The 14,064-nt window shown below is 45.4% G+C and overlaps 4 non-coding genes across 4 annotated transcripts; all 4 read left to right on the forward strand.

The window, feature by feature from the left end:
* Positions 1-5,846: 5,846 nt before the first annotated feature.
* Positions 5,847-5,965, forward strand: LOC130125672 (5S ribosomal RNA). Its single transcript, XR_008811522.1, has one exon. It is a non-coding gene; the product is annotated as a 5S ribosomal RNA (ribosomal RNA).
* Positions 5,966-6,241: 276 nt separating this feature from the next.
* On the forward strand, positions 6,242-6,360 carry LOC130125854 (5S ribosomal RNA). The gene has a single exon (XR_008811689.1). It is a non-coding gene; the product is annotated as a 5S ribosomal RNA (ribosomal RNA).
* A 610-nt stretch (positions 6,361-6,970) lies between these two features.
* Positions 6,971-7,089, forward strand: LOC130125633 (5S ribosomal RNA). The gene has a single exon (XR_008811505.1). It is a non-coding gene; the product is annotated as a 5S ribosomal RNA (ribosomal RNA).
* Positions 7,090-7,365: 276 nt separating this feature from the next.
* On the forward strand, positions 7,366-7,484 carry LOC130125642 (5S ribosomal RNA). The gene has a single exon (XR_008811514.1). It is a non-coding gene; the product is annotated as a 5S ribosomal RNA (ribosomal RNA).
* The last annotated feature ends 6,580 nt before the right edge of the window (positions 7,485-14,064 follow it).

Genomic DNA, 14,064 nt, shown 5'->3' on the forward strand with positions numbered 1-14,064 from the left:
GGGCGTGGAGCCGGTGTCTCCTATCAAGCGGAGGAAGTGGGCCGGGACGGACGTTTTTGACGGGACGAGATTCCTCAAAGTCCGTTTCAATGAAAATGTCTCCTCTTTACCTTACAGCACCAAATTTGAGACGCTGGAAGGGATTGAATACTTCAGAGTGCTGCACGATAACCAATCTAAAGTTTGCAGGCTGTGCCTCCAGCCCGGACACATCCTACGGGAGTGCCCGGAGTTCAAGTGCTTCAAGTGCGGGGAGATCGGACACTACGCACGAGAATGCGCAGCCATGCCTGGAGCAGATCCCAAAGAGGAGACAGAGAGGGACACCGGCGAGGGAGTGGAGGACGGGGCAGAAGAGACGGAGACAGGAAATCATCCTGATGGCATTGCGACTGATGGCGAAGCAGAGGGGCCCCAGTCAGCTGCACGCCATGAGATGGAGGAGGAGAGCGAGGTCGAGGAGGAAGAGGAGGAGGAGGAGAAAAGAGGAAGCGGCGGTTTGACTGCGGCCTCTGAGAGGGTGGGGAGGATGCCGACGAGCGTCTCCACTCTGGCGCACGGGTCGCTGAGGGGTCAGGCTGTAACAACATCAGGGGACAGGAGCCGCAGCAACCAGAGGGAGGGCAGTTCGGCCAGCCTTGCGTCCTTGCCTTGCGGGCAGCCGGGGCAGAGAGGGCCTCTACACGGGCAGGGGAGTGAGAGACGACAGCCGAACCCTAAGGCTTCGGAATGGGATGGAGTTAGTAAGGGGAGGGAAGAGGGAACAAGCAGAAAGGGCAAGACTAAGAGGGGTAAATAATAATGGACTGAAAAGGGTGTGCATCATGTTTTTTGTTTGGGGATTATTTTTCTCTGTCTTTCCCACTCACCATGGTCAAAATAGCATCATTCAACGTACGTGGACTACGTGACATGGACAAGTTCACTAAAGTCGTAAAAATGTGTGATGCAGAAATAATCTGTCTCCAAGAAACCCACTGGGACACTGACTGTGAAACTCAGTGCAAGAAAAGGTGGCCTGGATCCTACTTTTCAAGCCATGGGACTCAGCGGGCACGAGGAGTAAGCATCATGGTGAGTAGCCACATTGAGGCTGATGCCACTCTAATAGACAAAGACATTGGGGGGAGGTGGGTTAAAGTGGGCTTTGTTTTTGAAGACACTGTCTACAAATTACTGAACATTTATGCGCCCAACCACGAGGGGGACAGGTCTTCTTTCTTTCGAGAATTGAATATCATAGCTAAAGACTGTGACGTCATAGTTGGGGATTTCAATGTCAAGATGAGCAGGCTTGACATTAGCGATAACGGTAGCTATAAACACGACTGTTCTAGAGCGGCCCTGAATCTGTTTATGGCCAAGAATAATTTCTGTGATTTATGGAGAACCAGAAATCCCATAACACGAGAGTACTCGAGAGTACAGCCACAAATGGACACTGTACGGCAAAGTCGGATTGATTTTTGTTTAGTCAAGAAACCGCAGATCGACCTTTTCGATACTGTGCGCTATTGTTTAAATTTCATTAGTGATCATGCCATCCTGCGTGTGGGAATGGGGGGTAAAAGGAGGGGGAGGGGGGGAGGCGTGTGGCACCTTAATGCTAGCCTGCTGAACAGAAGGGATTATGTTGAATGCATCTCTAAATTGATCTCATTTGAATGTTCACAGCCTGAGTTTGGGGAAAATATCATAGAGGGGTGGGAGAAATTAAAAGTGAGAATTAAACAAAAAAGTATTCAGTTTGCGAAAAGATTGAACTTTAAAACTAGAGAAAAAGAAAGATCATTAAGAAATACAATTGCTAAATTAAATGCACAACCGGTTGTCAATGTTGAAAGGCTTGTGAATATTCAAAATGAAATAAATGAAATTGAAAGGATAAAATGTGAAGGTGCTATAGTGAGGAGCCGTGCTCAATATGCAGTAGAAGGGGAGAAAAGTACAGCTTTTTTTCCTCAACTTGGAAAAAAGGAAACAAAATCAGTGTTATTTGCAAGAAATCAAAAATAAAGAAGGTAAAGTAGTGACCAATTTCGTAGACATTCTGGAAACAGTACAAACTTTTTATAGTGACTTGTTTAAAACTGAGAGTTCAGACATACAAGCTACAAATGACATATTGGAAGAGATGACTGCTAAATTAAATGATGAGGATAAATCAGCGTGTGAACAGGAAATAACTGAGGAAGATATAGAGTGTGCAATAAATCAAATGATGTCAAATAAAAGCCCAGGTAGTGATGGGTTGACGGCAAACTTCTATAAAGCTTTCTGCAACACGCTCAAACCAACACTACTGAAATTGTATAAAACAATGGAAAAAGAACAGAAGGTACCGGAGTCAATGACTCTAGGCTTGATCACTTTAATTTTTAAGAAAGGGGAGAAGAATAAACTAACAAATTATAGGCCCATTACTCTGTTGAACAATGACTACAAAATACTAATGAAAATATTGGCAAACAGAGTCAAACAAATATTACATACAATAATAGAAGCCACCCAGGCTTATAGTGTGCCAGGGAGAGAAGTCACTGACACAGTACGCACCATAAGAGATGTGGTGGAGTATTTAAAAGAGACAGATCAAGCAGGTGTCCTTCTGGCCATTGACTTCAATAAAGCCTTTGACCGAGTAGAGCATCAATTTATGTTTAATGTACTGGAGAAGGTAGGTTTTGGAGACAGATTTCTAACTTGGGTAAAATTATTATATAGCAAAGCTACAGGTAAGGTCAAATGCAACGGTGCAACCACTGATGCGTTTCCTCTGGAAAGGTCGGTCAGACAAGGCTGTCCACTATCCTCAATCCTGTACACAATAATAGCAGAGCCACTAGGAATTCTATTAAAACAAGACAAGGGTATTAGAGGTATTGAGTTACCAGGGGGAGGATCCTGTGTCGTCCAGCAATTTGCTGATGACACCACCCTAACAGTAAAGGACATGGCAAGCATAGAGAGAGCAATGGCAGTAATAAACATGTACGGTCGAGCCTCTGGCTCCCGCATAAATGTAGGTAAGTCAGAAATCATGTTCATTAACATGGCTGAGCCTCAGCAGGAGACCACACCTTTTAAAATACAAAGCAAGCATATAAAAATTCTAGGTACCTACATCGGTAAAGATGTAGTGGCAGCTCGTGATCTGTCATGGACGGAAATTATTAGTAAAATAGAAAAATGTCTAAATTATTGGAAACTGAGAGACCTAAAACTCAAAGGTAGAGTAGTGGTTCTAAACAACTTAATATTGTCAAAACTAAACTATACATTAGCAGTTATAGAACTACCCTTATGGGTATTAAACAGAATAAATGAAATTATAACCAATTTTTTGTGGAGGGCAAAAGTAAGTAAAATAGCACGAAAAACATTGATAAGTAAGTACAGAGAGGGAGGACTTCAATTAGTAGATATAGAAAGCAAAAAAAGGGCGTTCAGGATCAAAACTGTGCAAAAATATCTGTGTGACTCCACAGCCCACGGCTGGAAAAGCCTGATGGCTTACTTCATAAACAAGGTATTTCACATAGGCGATTTTGTGCTGCTGATGCAACTAAAGCGACCGATGATGGCGGGGCTTCCAGGTTTCTATAGAGAAGTCCTGTCCGCTCACGCGGAATTTCTAAAGCATATAGACTATGCATGTGACTCGGTAAACGTCATCAGAGAAATGCCAATCTTTCTAAATAAGAAAATTCAAAAGACAGGTAAGCTTCTATGTAATAATGACATGTTAACAGCAGGTTTGGTCCAGTTGAAGGACGTCATGTATGAACTGATGCCGGGTTTTCTCCCCCCCCAAGCCATATATGACAGTATAAAGGAGATAAACTATGAGGCCAAAATTACGGAGACAACAAGCTATTATAACGACTTAAAGGAAAGCATCCCAAAAGAATGGCGGACAACCATAGAGCGGAGAGTGGTACAGAACAGAGAGGGGGAGCTCCCAGCCATGTCGGTGGAGCAAGGAGGAGAGTGGAGGAGTATACACAGGTTGACAAGCAAACAGATCTATGGAAAGTTTCTGGCACAGGCGTCGCAACGTCCGACCTCTCTGCCGTTCTGGGGCAAAGTTATGCCCAATTTGAATGTGGGACAAATCTGGGGACAATGGAGGGTGAGAGGGAACAGCATTGAGGCAGAAGACAACGACTACAAAATCCGACACAACAAAGTGTTCACTAACGTTATTCTGCACCAATTTGACAAGGGGGTCGGCAGGGAGTGCGACGTCTGTGGCCTGCTGCCTGAAACACTATTGCACATGTACCGCCACTGCTCGGAGCTGGCGAGCTTCTTTGAAACCCTGAAAAAGTGCTTAGTCAACAAACTGGGATTAATTTGGGACAGCGGGGATTCGTGGGATGTATTCTTTGTGTTTGGAGTGTGGGAGAAGAGCAGGGTGAAGAACGCAGCGCTGTGCAAATTCCTCTTAAGTCACGCCCGGTGGGCCGTCAAATCACGTCGGAACATTGCGCACTTTGAACGCAGAATCATCCCGGTTTGGAACATTTTCAAAAACATGGTCAAAAAACAAACACATTACAGACTGACGCACGGCGATGCGGACTTCACCCGGCTCTTCATCAGAGACAGCCATCTCCTCTCCCTCAACAGGAGGGGGGAGATTGTGTGGAACTGGTGAGGGAGGGAGGGAGGGGAGGAAAAAGTCTGAAATGATGTGAACGGAAAATGATGATTATTGGAAGTGTAAATATAAACAGAGTTAAAGACGCGTTACGGTTTTCTTTGAACTTTCTCTGTTATGTTTTATTGAAGTTAAGGGGAGGATGGGATCATTCTGTTTAATGTGGAATGTGTGTCATTTAAAATCTCAAAGTGGTGTTTTAATGTCACTTTCTTTTAAAAACACAGTCTAAGGTTTGTTCAAAAGGGCTGATTTGTTTCATTTTCTGTTCTGATTCCAAAGCGCTGATTTAAGTTGATGATTTGGAAAGCATGGCTTTATTTTATGTATAAAGAGAGACGGATACTATCTTGTGTAAGCGAAACAAAGTGTAAAACAAATGTAACAATGTGGAATTGATGGACAATACATGCAATCAAAAATGTATTTTTGTTCCCAAAAATATATTTTCATAATAAAAGACAAAAAAAAAAAAATAACGCCCGATCTCGTCCGATCTCGGAAGCCAAGCAGGGTCGGGCCTGGTTAGTACTTGGATGGGAGACCGCCTGGGAATACCAGGTGCTGTAAGCCTTTTATCCCCCCGCCCCAACTATGATCCACAAAGCAAACGTATAGGAAAAACCAGACATACATTTTGGTCAAAGATCACTACAAGCTACTCAATGGCCACCTCTTATGTTTTAGTCTTATTCTGTCACAGTCTCTCGCCCTTGACATCAAAGCGATCGCCCTTGACACCTGCTGACCCCCCCCCCTTCACCGCGGTACACCAGTTGGCCATCAAAGGAATCGCCGCTCTCCGTTGACATCAAAGCGATCGCCATCACCCTTAAAAAGCCTCCACTGTGAACCAGTCTGCGCTGGAACGTCGCCTTTCATGGACTTCTGCCTGCCCGCCTGCCTACCAGCCACTGAGCGAACTCCTGCTCTACCCCTGAGATCGGTTACTTCCATAAAGACTTGATTTCTTCCCTTACCTGGTTGTCCCGTCTGCTTTTGGGTTCTTTCCTGACACGTGACATATTCTTACACTTAACACTTGACTCTTTCCACAGCAAACGCAATAAGATGTCACGTAGCTGGTCATAAACGCAGAAACTGGTGAAATAAGCTGATAGCAGAAAGAAGAAGCGCGGAGGCCGAATTATATATAAAAGAGCGGCACGGTGCCGGCTCAACGGCTTACGGCCATACCACTCTGATAACGCCCGATCTCGTCCGATCTCGGAAGCTAAGCAGGGTCGGGCCTGGTTAGTACTTGGATGGGAGACCGCCTGGGAATACCAGGTGCTGTAAGCCTTTTATCCCCCCGCCCCAACTATAATCCACAAAGCAAACGTATAGGAAAAACCAGACATACATTTTGGTCAAAGATCACTACAAGCTACTCAATGGCCACCTCTTATGTTTTAGTCTTATTCTTAAACTTAACACTTGACTCTTTCCACAGCAAACGCAATAAGATGTCACGTAGCTGGTCATAAACGCAGAAACTGGTGAAATAAGCTGATCGCAGAAAGAAGAAGCGCGGAGGCCGAATTATATATAAAAGAGCGGCACGGTGCCGGCTCAATGGCTTACGGCCATACCACTCTGATAACGCCCGATCTCGTCCGATCTCGGAAGCCAAGCAGGGTCGGGCCTGGTTAGTACTTGGATGGGAGACCGCCTGGGAATACCAGGTGCTGTAAGCCTTTTATCCCCCCGCCCCAACTATGATCCACAAAGCAAACGTATAGGAAAAACCAGACATACATTTTGGTCAAAGATCACTACAAGCTACTCAATGGCCACCTCTTATGTTTTAGTCTTATTCTGTCACAGTCTCTCGCCCTTGACATCAAAGCGATCGCCCTTGACACCTGCTGACCCCCCCCCCTTCACCGCGGTACACCAGTTGGCCATCAAAGGAATCGCCGCTCTCCCTTGACATCAAAGCGATCGCCATCACCCTTAAAAAGCCTCCACTGTGAACCAGTCTGCGCTGGAACGTCGCCTTTCATGGACTTCTGCCTGCCCGCCTGCCTACCAGCCACTGAGCGAACTCCTGCTCTACCCCTGAGATCGGTTACTTCCATAAAGACTTGATTTCTTCCCTTACCTGGTTGTCCCGTCTGCTTTTGGGTTCTTTCCTGACACGTGACATATTCTTACACTTAACACTTGACTCTTTCCACAGCAAACGCAATAAGATGTCACGTAGCTGGTCATAAACGCAGAAACTGGTGAAATAAGCTGATAGCAGAAAGAAGAAGCGCGGAGGCCGAATTATATATAAAAGAGCGGCACGGTGCCGGCTCAACGGCTTACGGCCATACCACTCTGATAACGCCCGATCTCGTCCGATCTCGGAAGCAAAGCAGGGTCGGGCCTGCTTAGTACTTGGATGGGAGACCGCCTGGGAATACCAGGTGCTGTAAGCCTTTTATCCCCCCGCCCCAACTATAATCCACAAAGCAAACGTATAGGAAAAACCAGACATACATTTTGGTCAAAGATCACTACAAGCTACTCAATGGCCACCTCTTATGTTTTAGTCTTATTCTTAAACTTAACACTTGACTCTTTCCACAGCAAACGCAATAAGATGTCACGTAGCTGGTCATAAACGCAGAAACTGGTGAAATAAGCTGATCGCAGAAAGAAGAAGCGCGGAGGCCGAATTATATATAAAAGAGCGGCACGGTGCCGGCTCAACGGCTTACGGCCATACCACTCCGATAACGCCCGATCTCGTCCGATCTCGGAAGCCAAGTAGGGTCGGGCCTGGTTAGTACTTGGATGGGAGACCGCCTGGGAATACCAGGTGCTGTAAGCCTTTTATCCCCCCGCCCCAACTATAATCCACAAAGCAAACGTATAGGAAAAACCAGACATACATTTTGGTCAAAGATCACTACAAGCTACTCAATGGCCACCTCTTATGTTTTAGTCTTATTCTTAAACTTAACACTTGACTCTTTCCACAGCAAACGCAATAAGATGTCACGTAGCTGGTCATAAACGCAGAAACTGGTGAAATAAGCTGATCGCAGAAAGAAGAAGCGCGGAGGCCGAATTATATATAAAAGAGCGGCACGGTGCCGGCTCAATGGCTTACGGCCATACCACTCTGATAACTTCCGGGTTGGCGTGGTGGCGGCGGAGCGGACGAAAAAGACATTAAATCGACGGGGAAACGAGAGCAGTCTCTGAAAATCACGTTTCTAACTCCCCCCCAGCAGCTTTCTGCTGCACGGGGGAAACTTTTGTGGCTTTAGAAGCACGAAAATGGCACAGACGGCAAGGACACTCGGACCGGACAAGACTTACGACGACGGGCAGACGGACAAACAAAATGGAGGTATAGCGGCGGAAACAAAGAAGCCCCAGCAGGACGCGAATCCGACTGAGGCAGAAAGCGTGATGGAGAAGGGGGAGAGAGGAGAATTTGTGGTGGTGGAGAGTCGAGCGGAGAAACGAAAAGAGAGACGAGGTGGAGGGGCCACAGCAATGGGGTTGGTGAAAGAGACGGCGGTCGCAGCGGAAGCGGCGGGGAGGGAGGGGGAAGGGAGAGAGATGGATAGAGACCTGGTGGTTAATGTGGACGTGGAGGGAGAAGACAAAATCTCCATGATGGAGCTTCTGCGTGCGGTTGACAACACGTGTGGGAGAGTATTGGGCTGCAGGTCGAAAAGCGACAAGCGATGGGAGCTCACGATGAGTAACCCGAAAGGGAAAACAAGACTGCTGGACGGCTTCAAGATTAGAAACTCCAGAGTGGTGGCATCGGAAGTTACGAGGGACACCAGGATCGTCTCCTTTTTGAACCTTCCCCTGTATGTCACAGACAATCAAATTGTTACTAAACTGAAGCAGTGGGGCGTGGAGCCGGTGTCTCCTATCAAGCGGAGGAAGTGGGCCGGGACGGACGTTTTTGACGGGACGAGATTCCTCAAAGTCCGTTTCAATGAAAATGTCTCCTCTTTACCTTACAGCACCAAATTTGAGACGCTGGAAGGGATTGAATACTTCAGAGTGCTGCACGATAATCAATCTAAAGTTTGCAGGCTGTGCCTCCAGCCCGGACACATCCTACGGGAGTGCCCGGAGTTCAAGTGCTTCAAGTGCGGGGAGATCGGACACTACGCACGAGAATGCGCAGCCATGCCTGGAGCAGATCCCAAAGAGGAGACAGAGAGGGACACCGGCGAGGGAGTGGAGGACGGGGCAGAAGAGACGGAGACAGGAAATCATCCTGATGGCATTGCGACTGATGGCGAAGCAGAGGGGCCCCAGTCAGCTGCACGCCATGAGATGGAGGAGGAGAGCGAGGTCGAGGAGGAAGAGGAGGAGGAGGAGAAAAGAGGAAGCGGCGGTTTGACTGCGGCCTCTGAGAGGGTGGGGAGGATGCCGACGAGCGTCTCCACTCTGGCGCACGGGTCGCTGAGGGGTCAGGCTGTAACAACATCAGGGGACAGGAGCCGCAGCAACCAGAGGGAGGGCAGTTCGGCCAGCCTTGCGTCCTTGCCTTGCGGGCAGCCGGGGCAGAGAGGGCCTCTACACGGGCAGGGGAGTGAGAGACGACAGCCGAACCCTAAGGCTTCGGAATGGGATGGAGTTAGTAAGGGGAGGGAAGAGGGAACAAGCAGAAAGGGCAAGACTAAGAGGGGTAAATAATAATGGACTGAAAAGGGTGTGCATCATGTTTTTTTGTTTGGGGATTATTTTTCTCTGTCTTTCCCACTCACCATGGTCAAAATAGCATCATTCAACGTACGTGGACTACGTGACATGGACAAGTTCACTAAAGTCGTAAAAATGTGTGATGCAGAAATAATCTGTCTCCAAGAAACCCACTGGGACACTGACTGTGAAACTCAGTGCAAGAAAAGGTGGCCTGGATCCTACTTTTCAAGCCATGGGACTCAGCGGGCACGAGGAGTAAGCATCATGGTGAGTAGCCACATTGAGGCTGATGCCACTCTAATAGACAAAGACATTGGGGGGAGGTGGGTTAAAGTGGGCTTTGTTTTTGAAGACACTGTCTACAAATTACTGAACATTTATGCGCCCAACCACGAGGGGGACAGGTCTTCTTTCTTTCGAGAATTGAATATCATAGCTAAAGACTGTGACATCATAGTTGGGGATTTCAATGTCAAGATGAGCAGGCTTGACATTAGCGATAACGGTAGCTATAAACACGACTGTTCTAGAGCGGCCCTGAATCTGTTTATGGCCAAGAATAATTTCTGTGATTTATGGAGAACCAGAAATCCCATAACACGAGAGTACTCGAGAGTACAGCCACAAATGGACACTGTACGGCAAAGTCGGATTGATTTTTGTTTAGTCAAGAAACCGCAGATCGACCTTTTCGATACTGTGCGCTATTGTTTAAATTTCATTAGTGATCATGCCATCCTGCGTGTGGGAATGGGGGGTAAAAGGAGGGGGAGGGGGGGAGGCGTGTGGCACCTTAATGCTAGCCTGCTGAACAGAAGGGATTATGTTGAATGCATCTCTAAAGTGATCTCATTTGAATGTTCACAGCCTGAGTTTGGGGAAAATATCATAGAGGGGTGGGAGAAATTAAAAGTGAGAATTAAACAAAAAAGTATTCAGTTTGCGAAAAGATTGAACTTTAAAACTAGAGAAAAAGAAAGATCATTAAGAAATACAATTGCTAAATTAAATGCACAACCGGTTGTCAATGTTGAAAGGCTTGTGAATATTCAAAATGAAATAAATGAAATTGAAAGGATAAAATGTGAAGGTGCTATAGTGAGGAGCCGTGCTCAATATGCAGTAGAAGGGGAGAAAAGTACAGCTTTTTTCCTCAACTTGGAAAAAAGGAAACAAAATCAGTGTTATTTGCAAGAAATCAAAAATAAAGAAGGTAAAGTAGTGACCAATTTCGTAGACATTCTGGAAACAGTACAAACTTTTTATAGTGACTTGTTTAAAACTGAGAGTTCAGACATACAAGCTACAAATGACATATTGGAAGAGATGACTGCTAAATTAAATGATGAGGATAAATCAGCGTGTGAACAGGAAATAACTGAGGAAGATATAGAGTGTGCAATAAATCAAATGATGTCAAATAAAAGCCCAGGTAGTGATGGGTTGACGGCAAACTTCTATAAAGCTTTCTGCAACACGCTCAAACCAACACTACTGAAATTGTATAAAACAATGGAAAAAGAACAGAAGGTACCGGAGCCAATGACTCTAGGCTTGATCACTTTAATTTTTAAGAAAGGGGAGAAGAATAAACTAACAAATTATAGGCCCATTACTCTGTTGAACAATGACTACAAAATACTAATGAAAATATTGGCAAACAGAGTCAAACAAATATTACATACAATAATAGAAGCCACCCAGGCTTATAGTGTGCCAGGGAGAGAAGTCACTGACACAGTACGCACCATAAGAGATGTGGTGGAGTATTTAAAAGAGACAGATCAAGCAGGTGTCCTTCTGGCCATTGACTTCAATAAAGCCTTTGACCGAGTAGAGCATCAATTTATGTTTAATGTACTGGAGAAGGTAGGTTTTGGAGACAGATTTCTAACTTGGGTAAAATTATTATATAGCAAAGCTACAGGTAAGGTCAAATGCAACGGTGCAACCACTGATGCGTTTCCTCTGGAAAGGTCGGTCAGACAAGGCTGTCCACTATCCTCAATCCTGTACACAATAATAGCAGAGCCACTAGGAATTCTATTAAAACAAGACAAGGGTATTAGAGGTATTGAGTTACCAGGGGGAGGATCCTGTGTCGTCCAGCAATTTGCTGATGACACCACCCTAACAGTAAAGGACATGGCAAGCATAGAGAGAGCAATGGCAGTAATAAACATGTACGGTCGAGCCTCTGGCTCCCGCATAAATGTAGGTAAGTCAGAAATCATGTTCATTAACATGGCTGAGCCTCAGCAGGAGACCACACCTTTTAAAATACAAAGCAAGCATATAAAAATTCTAGGTACCTACATCGGTAAAGATGTAGTGGCAGCTCGTGATCTGTCATGGACGGAAATTATTAGTAAAATAGAAAAATGTCTAAATTATTGGAAACTGAGAGACCTAAAACTCAAAGGTAGAGTAGTGGTTCTAAACAACTTAATATTGTCAAAACTAAACTATACATTAGCAGTTATAGAACTACCCTTATGGGTATTAAACAGAATAAATGAAATTATAACCAATTTTTTGTGGAGGGCAAAAGTAAGTAAAATAGCACGAAAAACATTAATAAGTAAGTACAGAGAGGGAGGACTTCAATTAGTAGATATAGAAAGCAAAAAAAGGGCGTTCAGGATCAAAACTGTGCAAAAATATCTGTGTGACTCCACAGCCCACGGCTGGAAAAGCCTGATGGCTTACTTCATAAACAAGGTATTTCACATAGGCGATTTTGTGCTGCTGATGCAACTAAAGCGACCGATGATGGCGGGGCTTCCAGGTTTCTATAGAGAAGTCCTGTCCGCTCACGCGGAATTTCTAAAGCATATAGACTATGCATGTGACTCGGTAAACGTCATCAGAGAAATGCCAATCTTTCTAAATAAGAAAATTCAAAAGACAGGTAAGCTTCTATGTAATAATGACATGTTAACAGCAGGTTTGGTCCAGTTGAAGGACGTCATGTATGAACTGATGCCGGGTTTTCTCCCCCCCCAAGCCATATATGACAGTATAAAGGAGATAAACTATGAGGCCAAAATTACGGAGACAACAAGCTATTATAACGACTTAAAGGAAAGCATCCCAAAAGAATGGCGGACAACCATAGAGCGGAGAGTGGTACAGAACAGAGAGGGGGAGCTCCCAGCCATGTTGGTGGAGCAAGGAGGAGAGTGGAGGAGTATACACAGATTGACAAGCAAACAGATCTATGGAAAGTTTCTGGCACAGGCGTCGCAACGTCCGACCTCTCTGCCGTTCTGGGGCAAAGTTATGCCCAATTTGAATGTGGGACAAATCTGGGGACAATGGAGGGTGAGAGGGAACAGCATTGAGGCAGAAGACAACGACTACAAAATCCGACACAACAAAGTGTTCACTAACGTTATTCTGCACCAATTTGACAAGGGGGTCGGCAGGGAGTGCGACGTCTGTGGCCTGCTGCCTGAAACACTATTGCACATGTACCGCCACTGCTCGGAGCTGGCGAGCTTCTTTGAAACCCTGAAAAAGTGCTTAGTCAACAAACTGGGATTAATTTGGGACAGCGGGGATTCGTGGGATGTATTCTTTGTGTTTGGAGTGTGGGAGAAGAGCAGGGTGAAGAACGCAGCGCTGTGCAAATTCCTCTTAAGTCACGCCCGGTGGGCCGTCAAATCACGTCGGAACATTGCGCACTTTGAACGCAGAATCATCCCGGTTTGGAACATTTTCAAAAACATGGTCAAAAAACAAACACATTACAGACTGACGCACGGCGATGCGGACTTCACCCGGCTCTTCATCAGAGACAGCCATCTCCTCTCCCTCAACAGGAGGGGGGAGATTGTGTGGAACTGGTGAGGGAGGGAGGGAGGGAGGGAGGGGAGGGAAAAAGTCTGAAATGATGTGAACGGAAAATGATGATTATTGGAAGTGTAAATATAAACAAAGTTAAAGACGCGTTACGGTTTTCTTTTAACTTTCTCTGTTATGTTTTATTGAAGTTAAGGGGAGGATGGGATCATTCTGTTTAATGTGGAATGTGTGTCATTTAAAATCTCAAAGTGGTGTTTTAATGTCACTTTCTTTTAAAAACACAGTCTAAGGTTTGTTCAAAAGGGCTGATTTGTTTCATTTTCTGTTCTGATTCCAAAGCGCTGATTTAAGTTGATGATTTGGAAAGCATGGCTTTATTTTATGTATAAAGAGAGACGGATACTATCTTGTGTAAGCGAAACAAAGTGTAAAACAAATGTAACAATGTGGAATTGATGGACAATACATGCAATCAAAAATGTATTTTTGTTCCCAAAAATATATTTTCATAATAAAAGACAAAAAAAAAAAAAAAAATAACGCCCGATCTCGTCCGATCTCGGAAGCCAAGCAGGGTCGGGCCTGGTTAGTACTTGGATGGGAGACCGCCTGGGAATACCAGGTGCTGTAAGCCTTTTATCCCCCCGCCCCAACTATGATCCACAAAGCAAACGTATAGGAAAAACCAGACATACATTTTGGTCAAAGATCACTACAAGCTACTCAATGGCCACCTCTTATGTTTTAGTCTTATTCTGTCACAGTCTCTCGCCCTTGACATCAAAGCGATCGCCCTTGACACCTGCTGACCCCCCCCCTTCACCGCGGTACACCAGTTGGCCATCAAAGGAATCGCCGCTCTCCCTTGACATCAAAGCGATCGCCATCACCCTTAAAAAGCCTCCACTGTGAACCAGTCTGCG

The sequence above is a fragment of the Lampris incognitus genome, chromosome 15 (assembly GCF_029633865.1).
Source record: "Lampris incognitus isolate fLamInc1 chromosome 15, fLamInc1.hap2, whole genome shotgun sequence".
Lineage (NCBI taxonomy): Eukaryota > Metazoa > Chordata > Actinopteri > Lampriformes > Lampridae > Lampris > Lampris incognitus.